Here is a 19,754-nt window from a genome sequence, read left to right as displayed (position 1 = left end):
GGAATGCCCTGGGAGGGGCTGAACTAATCAGGTGAGGCCTTCAAAGAGACCCAAGAGACTCTTGAAGAAGCCAATAGCTATGTATGAACTGCCTGTCAAGGAGGCTGTGTAGCCAGGACGTGAGAACAGCCTCTAGGAGCTGAGAGTGCTGCCCTGCCAATAACTAGGGAGAGAACTGGGGCCTCCACACATACAGCCAGAAGGGAAGGGGTGCTCCCAACAGCCCCCATGCTTTGAAGAGATCTCTGACCCTCAGGGGAATCATAATCCCCACTGACACCTTGATTTCAGCCTTGGGAGACCCTGCACAAAGAACTTCTTGCCTACAAAACCTGAGAATAAACCAGTGTTGTTTCTTTTTTTTTTTTTTTTTCAACATTTATTTATTTTTTTGGGGGACAGAGAGAGACAAAGCATGAACAGGGGAGGGGCAGAGAGAGAGGGAGACACAGAATCGGAAACAGGCTCCAGGCTCTGAGCCATCAGCCCAGAGCCTGACGCGGGGCTCGAACTCACGGACCGCGAGATCGTGACCTGGCTGAAGTCGGACGCTTAACCGACTGCGCCACCCAGGCACCCCAAACCAGTGTTGTTTCGAGCTGCTCGATTCATGGCAATTTGTCACACAGCCGTAGGAAACTCATACCACTGTGAATATCAGGAGGCAAGAACTATTGGGGGCCATCCTGGGGACTGACTACCAAAACTCGATATTGTCAGACCTTTTAACTTTTGCCTGTCTTGTCGGTGACCACCCACTTTTCTTCTCTCTCTTTCCTATGCACAACCTTCTTTACACTTCACTCATTCACTCACCTACTCCTCTGTTGATTCATTCATTCTGCAAACAATTCCTGATCCCCTGCTGTGTTCACACACAGTCCTGGTTGATGGGGACCCTGCTGTGTTCACACCCAGTACTGGTTGAGGGGGATGCAGAAGTGAGTCTTGTGTGTTCCCTGACTTGCAGGAGCTCCAGTCTGGAGCAGGAACCATTCCATTGTATTCCTCAGCCCCATTAAGATTACTCCCAATATAACTCTTATGTGGTTCAGACCCCAGGACTTTCCAGAAACCCATTTAAGCACATTGTTCCACCCCCAAAAGGCAAATTCAACCCCAAGGCATTATGTACAAGAGATTTTGCTGAAGTTCCAAGTAGAGACCAAGGACAGTGTTATATTACATATTACAGGCCAAACGTTACCAAACTTCTCTACTACACTTCTCTCTCCTCATGCTCTATTGTTCGGGAAGTCTTCTCCCACTCCACCACTGCTAAACATCTTAATTATTCTGGGAAGCTCTATTTTATTTTCATGTCCCTCTTGGCAAAACAGAAGCCTCACGAGAAACCAAACCAATATGGATGTGGGTGGATAAGGGGTTTGCCTCATGGTTCTGCAGACAGCTCCACCCTTGAGACCTTGAATGAGGTACTTGCTGTCCCAGTTTCCTGGCCTGCATTCTACCAAAGGCCCTAAGGGAAGAACGGCGTCTCCCCGGGGACTCCAGCTTTTGAAGCCCTTGGAAGAAGCGTTAGGTAAACAGCAAATCTGGGTAATGCTGTCTGAGGGCCTTCAGAATGAGGGCGTTGGGACACAGGGTCAAAGACCCTGTGGATGGCAGCTAAGATCTACCTCCAGAACACCCCAGCCAGAGCCCCTCAGGGCCCCCCTGGGTCTGAGGCTGAGCTGCTTGCTGGGCGTTCCATCACCATTCCAGAAGCTAGTCCCCCACCCTGGGTAATGTGCATCCTCATCACCCTCCTGTCTCTTGAGGAGGGATCTGTCTTCACTCACTCCCACACAATCTCATCCAGTCTTGTGGCTTTTCACACCATCAATGTGATGACTCATCAGCCTCCTGCCCTGCCTCCTCCCCTGAGTCCCAGACTCATTACCCGCAGCTGCTAACCCATACGTCCACTGGGATGTCTAATGGGCAGGGCGCACTTCCTGGGTCTGAAGCGGAGTTCCATTTCCTCCTCCCCTCTCCCCAACTGCCCCCACCGCAACCTACTAATCCCCGCCCTCCCATCTCAATAAACGGCTCCATCACCATCCACCCGGCTGCTGGAGCCAGAAACCAAGGAGTTATCCTTGGTTCTTCTTTTTCTCCCATCATCCAACTATAATTCGTTAGCAGACTTTGTCAGCTCTCCTTTCAAAATGCACCCCCATTCTGTTGGTTTCCATGGCTCCCGCATTGGTCCAGGTCACCACCCTCCCAGGCCAGGGGACGGCAGCAACCTCCTCAACATGCCCCCTGCTTCCTCTCTTGCCGCCCCGCAGCCTATTCGCCACACAGCAACCTGAGGACATATCATCCCTCTACTAAAGCCATCCAAGACTTTATGTGGCTGACAAGCCCCTGCATGATCTGGCCCCTGTCTGCATCTTGAACTTCAACTCCGACCACTGTCCCTTATATCCTGCTCTGGCCACACTGGTATTCTTTCTGTTCCCTAAACACACCAAGCTTGAGCCAACCTCAGGCCCTTTGCACGTGTTGTTCCCTCCGCCTGGAATCCTCCCCTCTCCACCACGTATTTGTGCACCTCACTCCTTCTCGCCACTCAGATTAAGTCCAAAGTTCACTTCCTTACAGACTGTGTCCCTATCTAAAGATGACCCACCTGCCCTCACTCCCCCAGCCACTGCCTAGTATCTCATACTATATTTCCTCCACAATTCTTATTGCTATCTAATTATCTTATTTTCATTTGCTTACTTGTTTAGATTGTCTTCCCCACTAGAATTTCAGCTCTGAGAAAGCTGTCTACTTCACTGCTCAGTCCCTGGAGCTTAGACCAATGTTTGACACAAAGGACCTGCTCAGGAAACATTTCTCAAATTCACTCATTCAGTCAGCACATACATATTGAGTACTTACTGCTTGATGGATAACCAAGGATAACCAACACGTCTGGCATCAGTGAGTTCGAATTCAGTCTTCACCATTACCCAGCTCTGGCTTTCCCTGTCCATATGGAAGAGGACTCTGTTTCCTCATCCATAAAATGGGAACAACAGTACCTATTAGGCATGACTGTTACGAGAATTAGCTTGTAAAAGGCTACCAGGCAGCCTGGCACATAGGCACTCATTAAATAAGTATTTCATCCACGACCAAGGGTGATCTTATCTGGCAGAATATGTGGGCACAGGCCTGGGGCTCTAAGACTGCCACGGAACAGCTGCTCGCGTGGGAGGGACATCACGTGGGCAAGATAACACGCAGGTCAACTGGTGATGCACCTGGACACAGGAATGAGGGGCAAAGACTATACACGAGCCAGGGTGGCTTCTCAACGTAACAGAGAGAGTGGGACACTGAAAGTCTCCCGGGGGCCCCCTGGCACTAGCACCCCTTACTCCCCAGTCAGGCCAAGGAATATTCCCAGTTCTCAGAGCCCAGCCCACCTAGGTGTCCGCCAGCTGGGGGCACAGAGACGTCTGGCAGGGGATAAAAGATACCAGGCTTCTGGGCAAGGTTTGACAATAGGAGTTGTCCTTCCACTGAGTAGAAAACAACTATGCAGCCACCAAAAGCATGAGGATGCTTTAAAAAAAAAAAAAAAAAGCTTTATTATTTTTTTTTTAAAGTAATCTCTACACCCAATATGGGGCTCAAACTCATGATCCTGAGCTTAAGAGTCAGATGCTCTACCAACTGAGCCGGCTTGGCACCCTGGGGGATGCTCTGTATGCACTGATAGGAGCGATCTTGAGAGCTGTTGTCGAGTAGGAAGAGTCAAATTTTAAAAAGACTAAAAGAAAACAATAACATATGCCATGTTTGCTCATGTGCGCCTTCACTACCTCTGGAAAAATGCATAAGAAAGTTAGTGACGGCAGCTGTCTCTGGGCACCGAAATGAGTGGTTGGGGGATGGGATAGAGGGAAGACTGCACTAAATGCCCCTTCGCCTCTTTTGAATGTTGAAGCCCTTGAATGTAGTACTTATTCAAAACTACTTAAAATATGAAAAGAAAAATGCAGCTGCCACTCACGGTGGGGAATTGCTTTACCCCTCCTCTTTCACCCAAGGGACTGAGGGAGAGCATACTTCCAGAATGATCCATCTACAAAGTAAAACTGATTCTATTGTTCCTCTTTATGTTACTCCTCTGTTTAAAGCCCTTCAATGACAGACAGCTGAACATACTGTACAACCTCAAAAAAAGTATTTGTTGAGTGAACGGGTAAATAAATGAACCAATCGCCTTTTGTCTCTTAATTTTTACATATTGATAGGGGGAAGTCCATGTTAAGTGAAAAAAGAATACTGCAGAATATTAAGTTAAGGATGATCCCATTCTTGAAAAATAAGATAATTGCATATTCATAAAATTATATTGCGTATTAGTATACTCAGTATAAATTCATACCTATTAGTGTATTCATGTACATGTACATGATTATTGGTTCATAAAAAGAAAAAATCTAGAAAGACCCCAAATTTGCTGGTTTGTTATCTTGATCTTAGTATAATTATGTGAATAAAAATGTGGGTAAAAATTCACCCATCTGTATTTAACACTTAGACATTTTCCTATATATAGCTATAGCTCAATTTTTAAGAGGAAAAAATCGTGGCGCCTGGGTGGCTCAGTCGGTTGAGCGTCCGACTTCCGCTCAGGTTATGATCTCGTGGTTTGTGAATTCGAGCCCCACATAGGGCTCCACGCTGACAGCTCAGAGCCTGAAGCCTGCTTCTGATTCTGTGTTTCCCTCTCTCTCTGCCCCTCCCCCACTCACACTCTGACACTCGATCTCTCTCTAAGAAAGAAACATTAAAATAAATAAATAAATAAATAAATAAATAAATAAGTAAATAAAATAAAGAAACATTAAAAAAATAAAAGGAAAAAAAAGATGTACCCCCAAACATTATTAGATACCATCTCCTGGGACAGTTGGGATGGTCAGGGGGCTTTTGATTTCCAATGTAGGGCTGAACATTTTACCTCAAGCACATAACTATGAATCCTTTGAAATATATACCTTTTAATTCATATTTCATTTCAGATTCCTTAACTTAGACTGCAAAGCCTCCCACTTCTTCCGCTGCCTTCGTCTTCATTCTGACCACATTAAACTATTCACCTTCTCAATATGTCATGCTGTTTCTTACTCCAAGCCTTTACCTATGCTGCTCTCTCTTCCTGAGACACCCTCTCCCACTTCCTTGACTCCTCCCACCTACCTCACTTCTTCTAGTCATTTAAGTCTCAGCTGAAATGTCACCTCCTCCAGGAAGCCTCCCTTGACCTCCCCCTGCTGGGTCAAATGCTCTAGAAACACCTAAGAGTTGCCTCTGTCACAACATTTGACTAATGTCCATCTCACCATCCAACCGTGAACTCCTGGAGGCAGAGATTGGAGTGATGGGGTCACAAGCCACGGAACATCTGGAGCCACCAAAAGCTGGAGAAGGCAAGGAAGGATCCTGCCCTAGAGACTCCAGAGGGAGTAGGGTCCCTCTCATGCTTCGATTTCAGCCTGATAACACAGATTTCAGACTTCTGGCTTCCAGAAGTAAGAGAATACATTTCTGTTGTTTTAAGCCACCAAAGTTGCGGAAATTTGTTACAACAGCTTTAGGAAACTAACATAATTGATAACCTCCTTTCTAGAAAACAGCTTGGCAAAAACAAATTATAAAGTTGGTTATGTACACAATAATGAGCCAGCAACTTCCCTTGGGGTAAGCCCTGAAGAAACCCTTGCTGGTGTCCACCAAAAGACACATGCAAGAACATTCCTCACAGCGTTGTTTATAATGACAAAGCCTGGAAACAGGTTACATGCTCTTCCACAGGAAAAAGGATAAACTGTGGCATATTCACGTAATGGAATATTATGCAGCAGGAAAATAAACGACAGCAATTTGCAACAAGCATAAATCTCACATGCCTAACGCTAAGTGGAAGAAGCAAGTCACACACAAAAAATGAGCAGTATGATTCTGTTTATATAAAGCTCAAAAACAGGTAAAACTAAACAGTGCATTGTTTTGGTGTTTTTTTTTTAAAATTTTTTTTTTCAACGTTTATTTATTTTTGGGACAGAGAGAGACAGAGCATGAACAGGGGAGGGGCAGAGAGAGAGGGAGACACAGAATCGGAAACAGGCTCCAGGCTCTGAGCCATCAGCCCAGAGCCTGACGCGGGGCTCGAACTCACGGACCGCGAGATCGTGACCTGGCTGAAGTCGGACGCTTAACCGACTGCGCCACCCAGGCGCCCCTGGTGTTTTTTTTTTTTGTTTGTTTGTTTTTTGTTTTTTTTTTTTTTTTAATTTTTTTTTTTTCAACGTTTATTTATTTTTGGGACAGAGAGAGAGACAGAGCATGAACGGGCGAGGGACAGAGAGAGAGGGAGACACAGAATCGGAAACAGGCTCCAGGCTCTGAGCCATCAGCCCAGAGCCCGACGCGGGGCTCGAACTCACGGAACGCGAGATCGTGACCTGGCTAAAGTCGGAGGCTTAACCGACTGCGCCACCCAGGCGCCCCTGGTGTTTTTTTTTTAATGTGTATTTATTTTTGAGAGACAGAGAGAGCACGAGTGGGGGTGGGGGACAGAGAGAGACACACACACACACACACAGAATCTGAAGCAGGCTCCAGGCTCTGAGCTGACATTACAAAGCCCAACACGGGTCTTGAACTTACCAGCCATGAGATCATGACCTGAGCCGAATTCAGACGCTTAACCGACTGAGCCACCCCAGGCGCTCTTGCTTTGGTGCTTAACCTGTAAAGAAAAGGGGAGAATAATTAAAGCAAACCTCCAGATGGTGGTTATTTGAGGGAAGGAAGAGTCTAGGATGGGGACTATCCTGGAGACACACAGGAGGCATCTGGGTAAGGTGACCACGTATTCTGTTGCCTAACTGGCATACTTTGGGGATGAAAGGGAGGATGCTAGTTATAATTATGGCATATCACAGGTACAAACCAAAACTGTCCCAAACAAACCAGAACATAAGATCACCCTATTTCTGGGGTGCCTGGTGTCTCAGTTGGTTAAGCATTGGACTCTTGATTTCAGGTCATGATCTGAGATCGGTTGGTGGGATCCAGCCCCACCTTGGATCCTGTGTCGACAGCCCCAAGCCTACTTAGGATTCTCTCTCTCCCTCTCTTTCTGCCCCTTCCCCACTTGCGCACACATGCACACACGCGTTCATGCACGTTCTCTCTCAAAATAAATAAATAAACTCAAAAAACAAAGATCACCCTACTTCTGAGACACATAAGCTATTCTTTCATGGCTGGTGGGTGCAGACATGGGAATTTGTTTTATTAGTGCCTTTAGACGGGACAAATATATTATATATATGCCAGAATCATTTTTTTCTTTCAACCAACAAATGAATAAAGTGGGTTCCAGAATCAGTTCAGTTTTTAGTAGCAACTCCAGATACAGAAGCAGACTCTTGACTAAATTCAGCAGAAAGGGAATTTATGACAGGGAGAGCGCTGAGCTCACACAATTGCCAGGAAGGCTGGAGAACGAGGTCAGAAAATAGGCACAAACAGAAGGCAGGCACACAGCAGGGCCCACGGCCAGAAACTTGCCCGGACCAGGCCGCTGAGGACACACAGCTCCTCCCACTGCGGCTGGTGCTGCCCACCCGGCCAGGCTGGCCAAGGGACCGACGCTCCTGCCAACCTCGCTGCTGGCCCCGGAACATAGACGGTGTTGCCGCTTCGACACCACCCACACAGCCCCCCTCAATTTCTCCCTGTCCCTGCCGCTTTGCCGACTCCACGGTCAAAACCCTCAGTGCGGGCATCTGACGGGTCGAGCCAGCTGCAGGCGAGGCTCAGATAGGACTCGCCAACCTCTGCTTCCTTGGGAGTGGGCGCCGCCTGCCCCCGTGAGAGCCATTATCGGGGCAAGTCCCAAATTCAGGAAGGCTCAGCAGCTGAAAAATAGAAATTACCACAATGTGTGCCAGGCGTGTCAGAGATGAGGGATGGGCGCCAAAATGGATCCTCAAGGATCGAAAGAGTCTTAAAGGTGACCAAGTTCTGGGATCTTACAATTCCCCCACACCAGCAGGGCTCAGGCTGAGACTTAGAGTAAGGTTTCTGCAGTTTACGCGCGAGTTGGCGTCAGGGATGTGGTTAAGGGAAGTGATTTACCCACCTGCCCGCCCACACTCCCCTCCTCGGGACGCGGGCCCTAGACCAACTGGACACCTGATTGGATCAATCATGGTCACCTGATCCAAAGCTAGACAACCCATTGGCTGGCCAGTAACCGATTAGAGACTCTGTCCCGAGCAGGCGCTCCCAAACTTCCCCTGCAAGCATCTATTTTCTCCATCATTTTTTCGGGGAAGCGCTAAGTGGAAAGAAATGGGTAACAGTTCCATGTATTAAGTAGCTAGATCCAAACAATTTCATAAGAATTTATGGCCTAAGAACTTAGACTCTGATAAATTGAAAGAAAATTTTTTTATTTCATTCTTAATCACAATTGCTGTCAATGGGATGTTGGGGCACTGCGTGAATTCTCAAACCTTGGCAGCAGATTGGGCAACACCTTCTTTCCCGTTCCAGGTTGACTTTCAAGTAACAATTGCTTTTTATTACAACAACCACGGAAAACCCACCTTACAAAGATATGGCGGCATGGAAAGGAATGTCGTGCAATCTGATGCTGAAACTGCATTGAGCTACCTTGAGCTAGTAGTTCAAGAGGCATCGGGGAGATGTCAACTATCACTGTATTTGCCTTGAAAATGTAAAATATTACATGGTGCCCCTATGAGTTTGCTGCAGAACCCCCAGGTGCCTTGGCACACAATTTGAAAATTGCTGCTCTAAACCATACACTAAGAGAGGCAGTAGCCAGTCAGATCAGGGTAGAGTCAGATGTTTTCATGCTGAGGGATGTTGAAAAAATAATCAGAGAAAACTTGTTTGAAAAGAGAAGAGGAAGAATCAAAATATAGACATGCCAAGAGGCCATAGAAGGAGCAAAAAAGAAAGGGCAATCTCCTGATGCAGCCAGTACGCCTTCAGTTGAATTCCATGATCTCACCCCAGAATCCATGTCTGACCTTGAGCTCCTGATCTGTTGCCTTATACTAGCCCCTCCCAGACTCAGGGAGTGGTAGCAGCTCCATCCTTTAAATTGCTCAGGCCAAAACTTGGGATCATCCTGACTCTCTTGTCCTCTTGGATCACCCTTGACTCTCTTATTCTCTCACATCCCACACCTAATCCAATCCGTTAGCAAATTCTGCCATCTCTTGCCTCCAACACATATCCAGAATCGGACCACTTCTCCCTATCGGGAGAAGGGTCCCTCTCGGACCCTTCCTTCTCCCTTGACCCAGCCACCATCACCTCTCATCTGGAAACGCTGTGACCTCCTCACTCCTTCTACCTGGTCTGTTCTTAGCCCAGCAGCCAGAGGGATCCTCTTAAAACGTAAGTCAATTCTAGGCTCTAAATCCTTTGATGGCCCATATCTTGCTCAGGGTCAAAGCCAAAGCCTGTAATACGACCGTGCAGCCCTATAGGAATTAGTCTCAGGCACCTCTCACCACAACATCCACTGCTCTGGCTCTCACTCCCTTCATTCCAGCCATCCCAGCTTCTTCACTGTTCTCCAAACATGTCAAGCACAGTCCTGCCTCAGGGCTTTTGAACTGGCTGTTTCCACTGCCTGGAACATCGTCCCCCAGATATCCTCATGGTTTGCTCCCTCACTTGCCTCAGTCTTGGCTCAAATGTCACCCTGCCAGTGAGTTCTTTGCTGACTGCGTGTATGAAACAGAAACAGCACCGCCTTCCTCACAGCACTCCCTGGCCACTCACTTCTGGGAGGGATCACTGAGCTGTAGGACCTGACAGACTCAAATGAACTCACATCCAAAGAAGTATAAATTAAAGAATTCGTTAAAAAAAAAAAAACAGTTACTGAGAAAACCATGCATTAGACATGAAGGCAGCATTGAGGATAAAGTGGCTGCTTCAGTTTAAAGGTGGCCATCTCAATTCACCCAGTCAATATCTTGGACCATGTTCCCGAGATATGGCCACCCTGAGCGTGACAGACATCAGTTGTGGATCACAGCAATCCTCCTTCCTGAGATGTGGCCTCAGAACTCCTTTTCACAGAGAGCACTTTAAGAAGCCACTACTCATCACCCATCAGCCTGAGAAGTGCAGGAGGATTTCTTTCCCTGTTCTAGCACTTTCTACATGGCAGTCTACTCTGTGCCCCCACAGCATTCATCAAGAGGCCTCATTCTTGTCCAGAAACTTTTTCCTCCTGTTAAAAAGAAACCGCTGACGTGAGATGTTTGCGGAAAGTAGATAAACACTCAAATGCTGTCTTTGGTTGCTCCTCAGAAGGTCCTGGTGTTCTAAGAAGAAAAGGAAAAAATGAATAAAATAATTTCCTGTTTGGGGAGCAATTACTTGCATCAAAACCATATTTTAAAGCCCACTCTTTCCTCTGAAGAGATTAATGTTTTGCATTAAGGCCCTAACACAACACATTCTGACTCCCAAGATTTTTTGGCAGAACAGAAAATCCTGACGGCTCTTTTTGTTCGAATGGTTTATTTTCTTCTCTTTGTGGATCTCTGTTTCTTTGCCTTTTTCTCAGCGTTTCTCTTATTCTCTGTCTCTTTCTATTCTCTGCTCCATTTGTGCGTTTGTCTCTCGCCATCTCAATCTCTTTGTCCCTCTCCAGCTCTGTCCCTACTTCCTCCTTGGACAGGCAGCCCATCTCTTCACGCGAATCTGTCATTTGGAGTATGTCTGAGTGTCTGTGTCCGTGTTGCTTCCATCTCTGCGTGTGGGTCTCTCTGCTCCCAATCTTTGTCTCTTTCTCTCTCTTACCCTGTACGTCCGGGTCTGACTTTCTCTGAGTGAGTCTCTCTATCTCATCTATCTTTCTATCTCTTCCTGTGTTTGTGTCTCTGCCTCTGTGTGAATTTCTCTGTCTCTGTGTTTATTTCTCTCCGTCTCTCTGCTTGGGTCTCCTCTCCCTCACTCTCTTTCCCCCCACTTCCCCCTGTCTGCTTCTCTCCTGTTGTCTTTCTGTCTGTCTCTGTATGTTTGTGTCTAAATCTCTCAGTCTCTCTCTCTCTCTCTCTCTCTCTCTCTCTCTCTCTCTGTGCTTCCCCCCCCCCTTGCCTCCAACCTACCCATGTTTCTCTTTTCATCTTTCCTATTTCCTCCTCTAGAGCCCTAAGGTTGAGTCCAAACAGCAAGACGGTGACTGTAAAGTGAAAAGTCACCCAGAGGTTTCCAGGCCGCCAGATGTACAACATATTTAGACAGAACAGCTGGATAATTTAACAACTTCCTTGTTCCCCATCCCCCAAATGTCAGCTTCCAGGGTGTCTCAGACGTGTGCCTACGTGAGGACATATGCGTGTGTGCGCCCGTGCGTTCCCTCCTGAGATTCTGTGCAAAAGTCACTGTTCTCTCAAAACCCCACATGCATCCTTTAATGTAATCAGGTTCGGATTTCTCTCCCTACAACTTCCTCCTTCCCACTCCTCTTGGGTAGTCTGGCCTAGAAGCCTGGTGCTATTTAAGCATCTCAAAGACCTTCCACCTACATCCTGTGATCTTCATCGTGACCTCATGAGTGAGGTGTTTGGGAAGATAAAAAGAGGTAGCAAAGGTCTAAAGGAAGCTGGCAAGACAACCTTCAAATGCAGGGTGCTTCATTTTCTTGGCCCCAGTTTACAGATGACAAAACTGACAGGCCCACTCTGGGGTCCAGAAACTCAACAGAACTAGCACTTGAAACCAGAACTCTTAGCTCCCAGCATGCAACTCACCTCCCAGCATCACAGACCAGCAAAACTGGGAAAGACCTTACAGATGGGGCAGGGTGGTGCAGTGGGCATCGCCTCAGGCTCTTCTATCTGGCAGACAGCCCTGAATTCAAATCCCTCCTCTGGGCCTTAGTAGCCGTGTGGCCTCGGGGGAGCTGCTTCACACCTCTTAGCCTCTGTTTCCTCATTTGGAGAAGGGAAATAATAATAGCATCTGCCTCAGAGAGATGTTGTGAATAGCCAACGAAATAAAACACGTGAGGTTCCTGGGTGATAGTAAGTACGCAAACACGTACGTTGCTGTTGTTAATATTAGAATTAGTATTAGCATAAAACTGAGACCCAAGTTCACACAAACTAGGTAACGGCAGATCCAGACTCCTCATCCGGATCCCCCTTCAGTGTGTCTTCACTGAGAGAGTTTCCTGCTACCTTCTCCCAACCAAAAACCACAAAAACATTTTTTGAGTACTTTCTCTGTCAGGCATGATCACAACACCCTACCGTGTTCACGCATTTAATCCTCAAAACGACCCAGGGGCATATGTCCCTTGATTTTCCCCATTTTATTAAGAAACTGAGGTCCAGAGAGCATAAGAAACGTGCCCCAGGGGTGCCTGGGTGGCTCAGTCAGTTGGGCCTCCAACTTCGGCTCCGGTCACGATCTCATGGCTCATGGGTTCGAGCCCCATATCGGGCTCTGTGCTGACAGCTCAGAGCCTGGAGCCTGCTTCGGATTCTGTGTCTCCCTCTCTCTCTGCCCCTCCCCCCCCCAAATAAATATTAAAAGCAAGAAAGAAAGAAAGAAAGAAGAAAGAAAAGAAAAGAAAAGAAAAGAAAAGAAAAGAAAAGAAAAGAAAGAAACTTGCCCCAGGTCACCCAGCGGGTAGATGGCAGGGCTGGCTGCAAATGCAGGCAGCTGGTACCAAGGTCCATCTTGTCGTCTCCACGCTTGCCCTGTTTTCTGTTCAAGTTCTTGGAGACTTACTCCAAATCATGGTTACACTCCTTTACCTTTCTTTCTCTCTCATGTTTTGCTTAAATAAGTAACACATGAATGCATTCTCAATGGAAAAATTCAGGGGCATTACTACAAAGTCTGCTTTGACGTTCCTCTCAACAATTTGGTAAGAATCTTACAGACGTTTTCCTGTACATTTACATATGCACTTGCTGCTGCATCAGACCCTTTCTGCTGGGCCTCTAGAAGACAGTAGTTGAGGCAGCAAACCTGAGATTGGAGGAAGCTGGTGGGGGCTGGAGATGTCCTCACTTTCTGTTTTCTAGAGATCGGTGACCTAAGAATATGCTGAAAGCTTCCAGCAGATAGACTCAGCCAAGGTCCCAGCAATTTGGATGTACAATAATGTTTCTTTGGCTATGCACAGAGACAAAACCAGGGAAGGATAAGTTTATCTTGTTCATACCGAGGCCACTCTCCACATGTGGTTCTGAGCCCTTGAATGTGGCTGGTCCAAACCGAGGTGTGCTGTCAGTATAAAATACACAATGGATTTTGAAGCCTAATGCATTAAAAAATGGGGGGGGGGGTAAAAAATATTTCATGAATATTTTTCTTTATATTGATTACATGCTGAAATGACACTTTGGATATATTGGGCTAAATTAAAATTAATTTCACTTGTTCTTGGGACTCCCGGCTGGCTTGGGAGGAAGACCATGTGACTTTTGATCTCAGGGTCATGAGTTTGAGCCCCACATTGGGTGTAGAGCTTACTTAAATGAATAAATAAATAAAAACTTTAAAAAAAATTTTTAAAATTCGTTTTACTTGTTCTTTTCACGTTTTTAGTGTAGCTACTGGAAAAACACAAATTCCACATGTGGCTCACATTCTATTTCTAATGGGTGGTACTGTTCTAAACAGTTGCTCAAGGAGACACTCTATTTTTTAAAAATTCGCTGAGAAAAGTAATAATCATTCAATTGTATTGAGTGCTCAGGGCCAAGCAGCAGGCTAAACACTTCCCGTCGTCATCTCATCCATCCCCTGACATAGCTGTATACAGCAAGCACTACTGTGACTTTCATTTTACAGAGGGAAAAACTGAGGCTCAGAGAGGTGAAGTCATTCGCCCAAGGTCACATGGGCAGCAAGCAAGCAGCAAAGCAGCCATCTGAACCCATCACTTACGGGATTAACCCTGTACAGCGACAGATCAAAAAGCCATTCATGGGGACTCACCTCATTGTCAAGTGTGGTCAGAGGAGACTTTGAAAAGTTTGCTGGCATCGGGTAAAGGGCAAATGCCCCAAGAGAAATGCAAGCCCGTCTCATAAACAGCCTTTTAAAGAGGGATTTTGTGTAATGAATTTGGGAGCCAGAGGAGAAACCGACCAGACCACACCCCTTTCTCTGCTCTACCCATCGCAAGGCCCAGCCCCAGCTTTAAATTAATCTGGGGCATATATTGGAAGAGTAGTGGTTTGATTTATTAACCAGTTTGGGGCACCTCACCAACAGACTTGGTGAGCCCCTCTTTAGAAAGTTTTCCCCAAGGGGCACTTGGGTGGCTCAGTCAGTTAAGCATCTGACTCTTGATTTCCACTCAGGTCATGATCTCACAGTCCGTGAGCTCGAGCCTCGCATTGGGCTCTGGACTGACAGTGTGGGGCCTGCTTGGGATTTTCTCTCTCCTTCTCTCTCTGTCTTTCCCCTGCTTGCGTGTGCTCTCTCTCTCTCTCTGTCTCTCAAAATAAATAAATAAACTTAAAGAAAAAAGTTTTCCCCGATGTTGTGCTCCCTTCTTCCTTTAGTAATAAGACCGCATAAGGCCAACCAGAATAGAGATTATACTTCATCATAGCCTCATTGCAGCAAGATATAACCATATGATTACCTTCCAGCCAATAGGATGCAAATAGAAGTTGTGTGTATAAGTTCTAGGAAGTATGCTTAAAAGTATGAGACATACCTTTCACTTCCCCTTTATAAGGTCTCCATGGTTAGAATGCAGATGTTATGGCAGGTGCTATAGCAGCCATACTGTATCACGAAAAGGGAGGTACGTGCTGGAAACAGAAGAAAAACAAGATGGAAGGAGCCTGGGTACCTAATGATTATAGAGCTGCCACTTAGCCCAAGGCTGCCTATTTGTACATTTATATAAAAGAGAAATACATTTCTATATTATTTCAGTAACTGCTAGTTGGTATCTCATTATGAAAGCAACTAAACTTGTAGACCAGTGGGACTGTTGGGAGAGCTTGGTGGGAGTGTTCGACTGCCTCAGATGCCACTAAAGGCGTTACAAGTGAGATGGCACCTATAGAAATTGAAGGGTTAATATCTCAGGACCGTAAGCCACCATGTAGACTAAGCAATGAGAGGAGTTATCTCAATGGTTAAGCAAGTGGTTCTATAAACTGGGGTCAAGCTCTCCAAGCCTTGGCCTTCTTATCTGTAAAATGAGTTGATAATGCGAATGAATGGGATCAAATCATAAAAAGGTATTGCTGTGGGGATATAATGAAACACAGTCCTTAACATGCTGCCCGGCCCATAGGAAGTGCACAATATATGTTTGTTGCTGTTGTTATTTCTTGCTATGACCGGCCTGGCTGGTCTTCTAGCTCTCCCGCTGCTGAAATGCCTTTCCCCAGCTTGTCCGACAGGAGGTTGAAACAGTGACAGCCTATTCATCCCTCCCAGGTGGTACAAGGCCCTGCAGAAGAGGTTTTCAAAGACAACATTCTCTTAACACATGAAGCAGAGACCATCACGTCCTATGCTCCAAGCCTTCCATCATGGCTGTATGTGACTTTTTGAGGTGTCTTTCTTGAGGGGGTTGGATGGTATTTTAAGTGATGGGAGAGAAGTTAATATTGGTGACCAAAAAGGCAGGAGATTGTATTATTGTTCTCCACTTTTCACCCCTTCCCACTTTCCCTATAAAAGGATTGCCCGTCACTGCCCCCACTGACTTGGCCAATTGGATTTGAGGGAGACTGCTGCACATCACCTCCAAGAGAGAGTTTTAAAGGGCATTGCTAGAGTTTTCTCCTTCTTTCTTGTACTTCCCTTCCGCCCCAGGAATGGACATGTCCTTTAGGGCACAGAACAAGAAGGCCCATGGGGCAGAGCCCAGCAGAAGCACAAACATTAATGAGAACAAGAAATGTGTGTGTGTTGCAAGCCGCCGAAATCTTGGGGCTATTTGTTATGCAGCAGTGCTGACTCACACATTCTCCCTCAGCTGCTAAGAAGTGTCGAGAGCTTGGGAGGAAGGTAGACCTTGCCTCAAATCCCAGCTCTGCCAAATATCTAAGGCTGGGTGTCGTTGAACAAATAAGTCACTTGGCTTCTTAGGGCCCCATTTTCCTCATCCGTAATAGGAAAATAATAAGAGTGCTTATACTTCATAGGGTTGTGGTGAGGATAAGATGACATGAGGTACACTAAGGACTTGGTGTTGAGAAAGGGCTCTGTTCAGAGGAGAGAGAAAGGTCTGAGGCGTGGTCTTTTATCTCAGGTGGAAGGACCAGTTCAGCTGAACTTTCACTTATTTATTTATTTTTAAGATAATAAATAAAAACACTGGGATCAAGACCTGAGCTGAGATCAAGAGTCTGATGCCTAACTGCCTGAGCTCGGCTGACATTTCAGATCCCAGGCCTGACCAATGCCTGATCCTGGACCTCAGACTGGGATAGTAACCTCTCTGAGTCAGGCTCTGGCAAAGTACCCCTAAATAACTTGGCAAAAAAACCATGTAAAATTTAGGGGCACTTGGGTGGCTCAGTTGGTTAAGTATCCAACTTCTACTCAGATCATGATCTCACGGTTCGTGAGTTCGAGCCCCACATGGCGCTCGCTGCTGTCAGCACAGAGCCTGCTTCAAACCCTCTGCCCGCCTCTCTCCTCCTCCCCAGCTCACACGTGCCCTCCCTCTCTCTCTCTCAAAAATAAAAAAGAAACATTTTTTAAAAACATATGCAAAATTTTCGTTGACAAGAACCCCACAACAGTCTCTAGTTTAAGCTGCCTCCGTTTCCTTCCTCCACACACTCCTCTTCCAGCCTCCGGCCTTTTGAAAGAAACCCTCCCCCTCAAAACCCACAAAAACAGAAAACCCAGAGCCGGAGGTACTCTGGCTTGAACTCTGCAAATTCACATCAAATGGCAAATTCGTTTGTGCTGATCTTATCAATAGATGCCCTTCCTGTTAGGCTGTCTGGAAAGAGGAATTGGTCCACTAGTCAACGTTTGCCTGCTCTTGGCTGGACTGTATGGCCGTGAAGTTTCAGGCGAGTTTTTATGGTGTGGTAGCAGCTCATCTAAGAGGTCTGTGCCCATGTAACATCGCACTCAGGCAGACATTCGCACATGCATACACGACAACATACACACTTGCACTTGAGAGCTTCCCTTGGCAACTCCCAGTTAACACCATTCTCTCCCCACACCACGCCCAGAGCGTCAAAAGTAACAAAGTAAGGGGCTCCTGGGTGGCTCCGTCGGTTATGCGTCCAACTCTTGATTCCAGCTCCGGTTATGATCTCATGGTTTGTGAGATACCGAGCTCTGTGTGAGGCTACGTGCTGACGGGGCAAAGCCTGCTTGGGGTTCTGTCTCTCCCTCTCTCTCTGCCCCTCCCCTGCTCTCCCAGTGTCTCAAAATAAAGAACCGTTTAAAAAATAATAATAAAATCAAATACAAAGTGGGATAGGATTGATTTTGATTTAGCCAGTTCCCTGTTTAGGCGACTTCCGGGTTTTTTTCTAAGTTGCTGGTTTTGTTTGCACGTACAAACAACATCGATATGTCCAGGCAGGGTGTAATGGTTAGGACTTTAGATACTACTTGGTTTGAGTTTCCTGTAAAGAGACTCAGAGACAAGGGCTCTACTGCAAATTACTTATTTGAGAGGTGATTTCAGGACATATGAGGAAGGGAGTAGGAAAGGGAGACAGGGAGAGGAGGGAAGTTAATACAAAGGGACACTTTACCAAGCAAATTACCACCGTGGGCAGCTGGAGCTCACTCCTGCTGGGGAGGACTGGGAACCATAGAACATACCTCCGAGTTGTCCTGGAGGCAAGGGAGCTAGGTATTTATCTTCCAGAGCAAGAACTCCCGTCAGTCATCCGTTGAGGGATGCTCCCAGAAAACGTGAACCCCCTGGCACTTCTGGTTCGCCCCCACACTTGCCGAGCCAGCCCTGGTGGACAGAGCCAAGTCCAAGTATGGGCGGTTAGGAGGTCCGGGACTCCAGGGAGGCGGGTGAGGTGACAAGGTTGCAAAATGTCCTCACTCTTGGGGTTGTGCAAGTGTGGCACGGGAGGTTTGAAGAATCAGATGGGCTTGCACAGAAAGGTGGCTGCTGAAAGGATATCGGGGACGCACGGACAGCGTGTCCTACGGGCTCAGCAGCCAGACTGCCTGGGTTTGAATCCCAGCTCAGCCACTCAAGGGCTACGTACTTAACTTCCCTGTGAGTCAGCTTCCACATCTGTAAACTGGGATAATTACAGTACTTACCTCGTAGGACTGTTTGGGAGGATTACACAGGATAATGCACATAAAACGCGTAGAACAGAGTTGGGCACAAAATAAGCCTCTCGTAAGCGTGATATCTGATAACGTTGCAATGAATATTCCAGCACACAGTTCCTGACATAGCTTCTTCAGAATCAAGGAAGCAAGATCACCTAATAGTTAAGAAAAGGACCTTTTGAGTCAAGCAAACGAGGGTTCAAGTCCATGGTCCACCACTTCCTGTGTGACTTCAGGCAAGTCACTTAACCTCTCTGGGCCTCAGAGCCCAGATGTTTAAAATCATTACTAATGGGGCACCTGGGGGGCGCAGTTGGTTAAGCATCCGACTTCGGCCCAGGTCACGATCTCGCAATTCGTGGGTCCGATCCCCGTGTTGGGCTCTGTGCTGACAGCGCAGAGTCTGGAGCCTACTTCCGATTCTGTGTCTCCCTCTCTCTCTGCCCCTCCCTGGCTCACGCTCTGTCTCCCTCTCTCTCAAAAATAAATAAACATTAAAATCATTACTGAAAAATAGCACACTTTACCACAACTAAAAAACAATTCTAATAAATAAAAAGATGCATGCAAGGTGCTTCCGTAAGCATTGTGCCTGATTTGAAGTCAAGGGTGCGATAAATCTCAGGTGTGGTTGTTGCATGTTCAGTTTTCCATACAAGCAGGAAGTTGCTGCTGTGGAAGACACACTTCACTCAGCAATATTTACTGCACACCTGCCAGTTGCAAGACACTAAGATGGGAAGTGAGGCTAGTAGAAAGAAGTGTTAACACTCCATCTTGGCCCTTTTGGTGCACTGGAGTATCTGTGCTCCTACTTTAATAGAATCACACATTCATGCCCTTTGCTTTGTTCCTTCCTTGAACGGGCAGAGTAAACTTTCCAGCAGCCTTGAGATCTTAAGCCAATTCAGAAGAGGACAGAAGGAAAAGCCAGAAAAGCTTGGTCTCTGATGACTTTGCGGATCTCCCCCACAAGCCCTGAGCTGCCCACCCGTGAACCTGGTTTTATATGAGAGACAAAGTAGTATATGCTTGAGTTTCTGTTCTATGCAGCCACAATGAATTCTATGGTACCCATCTTTCTTTGTCTTTTATTTTTTATGCTCTGGGCACATGGGGGAGAGGGGGGAAACTGTGTTACCTGGAGGTCACCGGAGAAAGTTCTCAAGCCTTGCAAGGAGGAGACAGTTACCAGGCTGACTCCTGATGAGTTTGGCTGTCCTGCTGGGCTCCTGGAGTCCAGCCCTCCTCTTATCTCTGTCACCTGTCAGAGGCCTCCACCCCTGTTCTGCTCTAACCCGGGTGCCTCCTGCCTTCTCTAAAAACAAGCAGCGGATACATCCGTCAATGTCAGATCACCCCTGAGGCTGCCGAAGATGAACAGGGGTTGGAACTGCCCGCCCCCCCCC

The 19,754-nt window shown here is 46.8% G+C and overlaps 1 long non-coding RNA gene across 1 annotated transcript in view; it reads right to left on the bottom strand.

Annotated features, from left to right (window-relative positions):
• Positions 1–18,017, bottom strand: part of LOC124518459 (uncharacterized) — a 28,043-nt gene extending 10,026 nt beyond the window's left edge. The window contains exons 1-3 of the long non-coding RNA XR_006963676.1: positions 17,869–18,017; positions 14,765–14,861; positions 6,682–6,763 (exon numbers count right to left, since the gene is read on the bottom strand). This is a non-coding gene — a long non-coding RNA (uncharacterized LOC124518459). The remainder of the gene's footprint in view (positions 1–6,681; positions 6,764–14,764; positions 14,862–17,868) is intronic.
• Between the last annotated feature and the right edge of the window lie 1,737 nt (positions 18,018–19,754).

The sequence above is a fragment of the Lynx rufus genome, unplaced genomic scaffold, assembly GCF_022079265.1.
Source record: "Lynx rufus isolate CCGP_SWC_20201006 ecotype Redwood Valley unplaced genomic scaffold, mLynRuf1.p SCAF_24, whole genome shotgun sequence".
NCBI classification, from domain to species: domain Eukaryota; kingdom Metazoa; phylum Chordata; class Mammalia; order Carnivora; family Felidae; genus Lynx; species Lynx rufus.
Note: the sequence above shows the minus strand (reverse complement) of the source record. Positions and strands in the feature narration are given on the sequence as shown.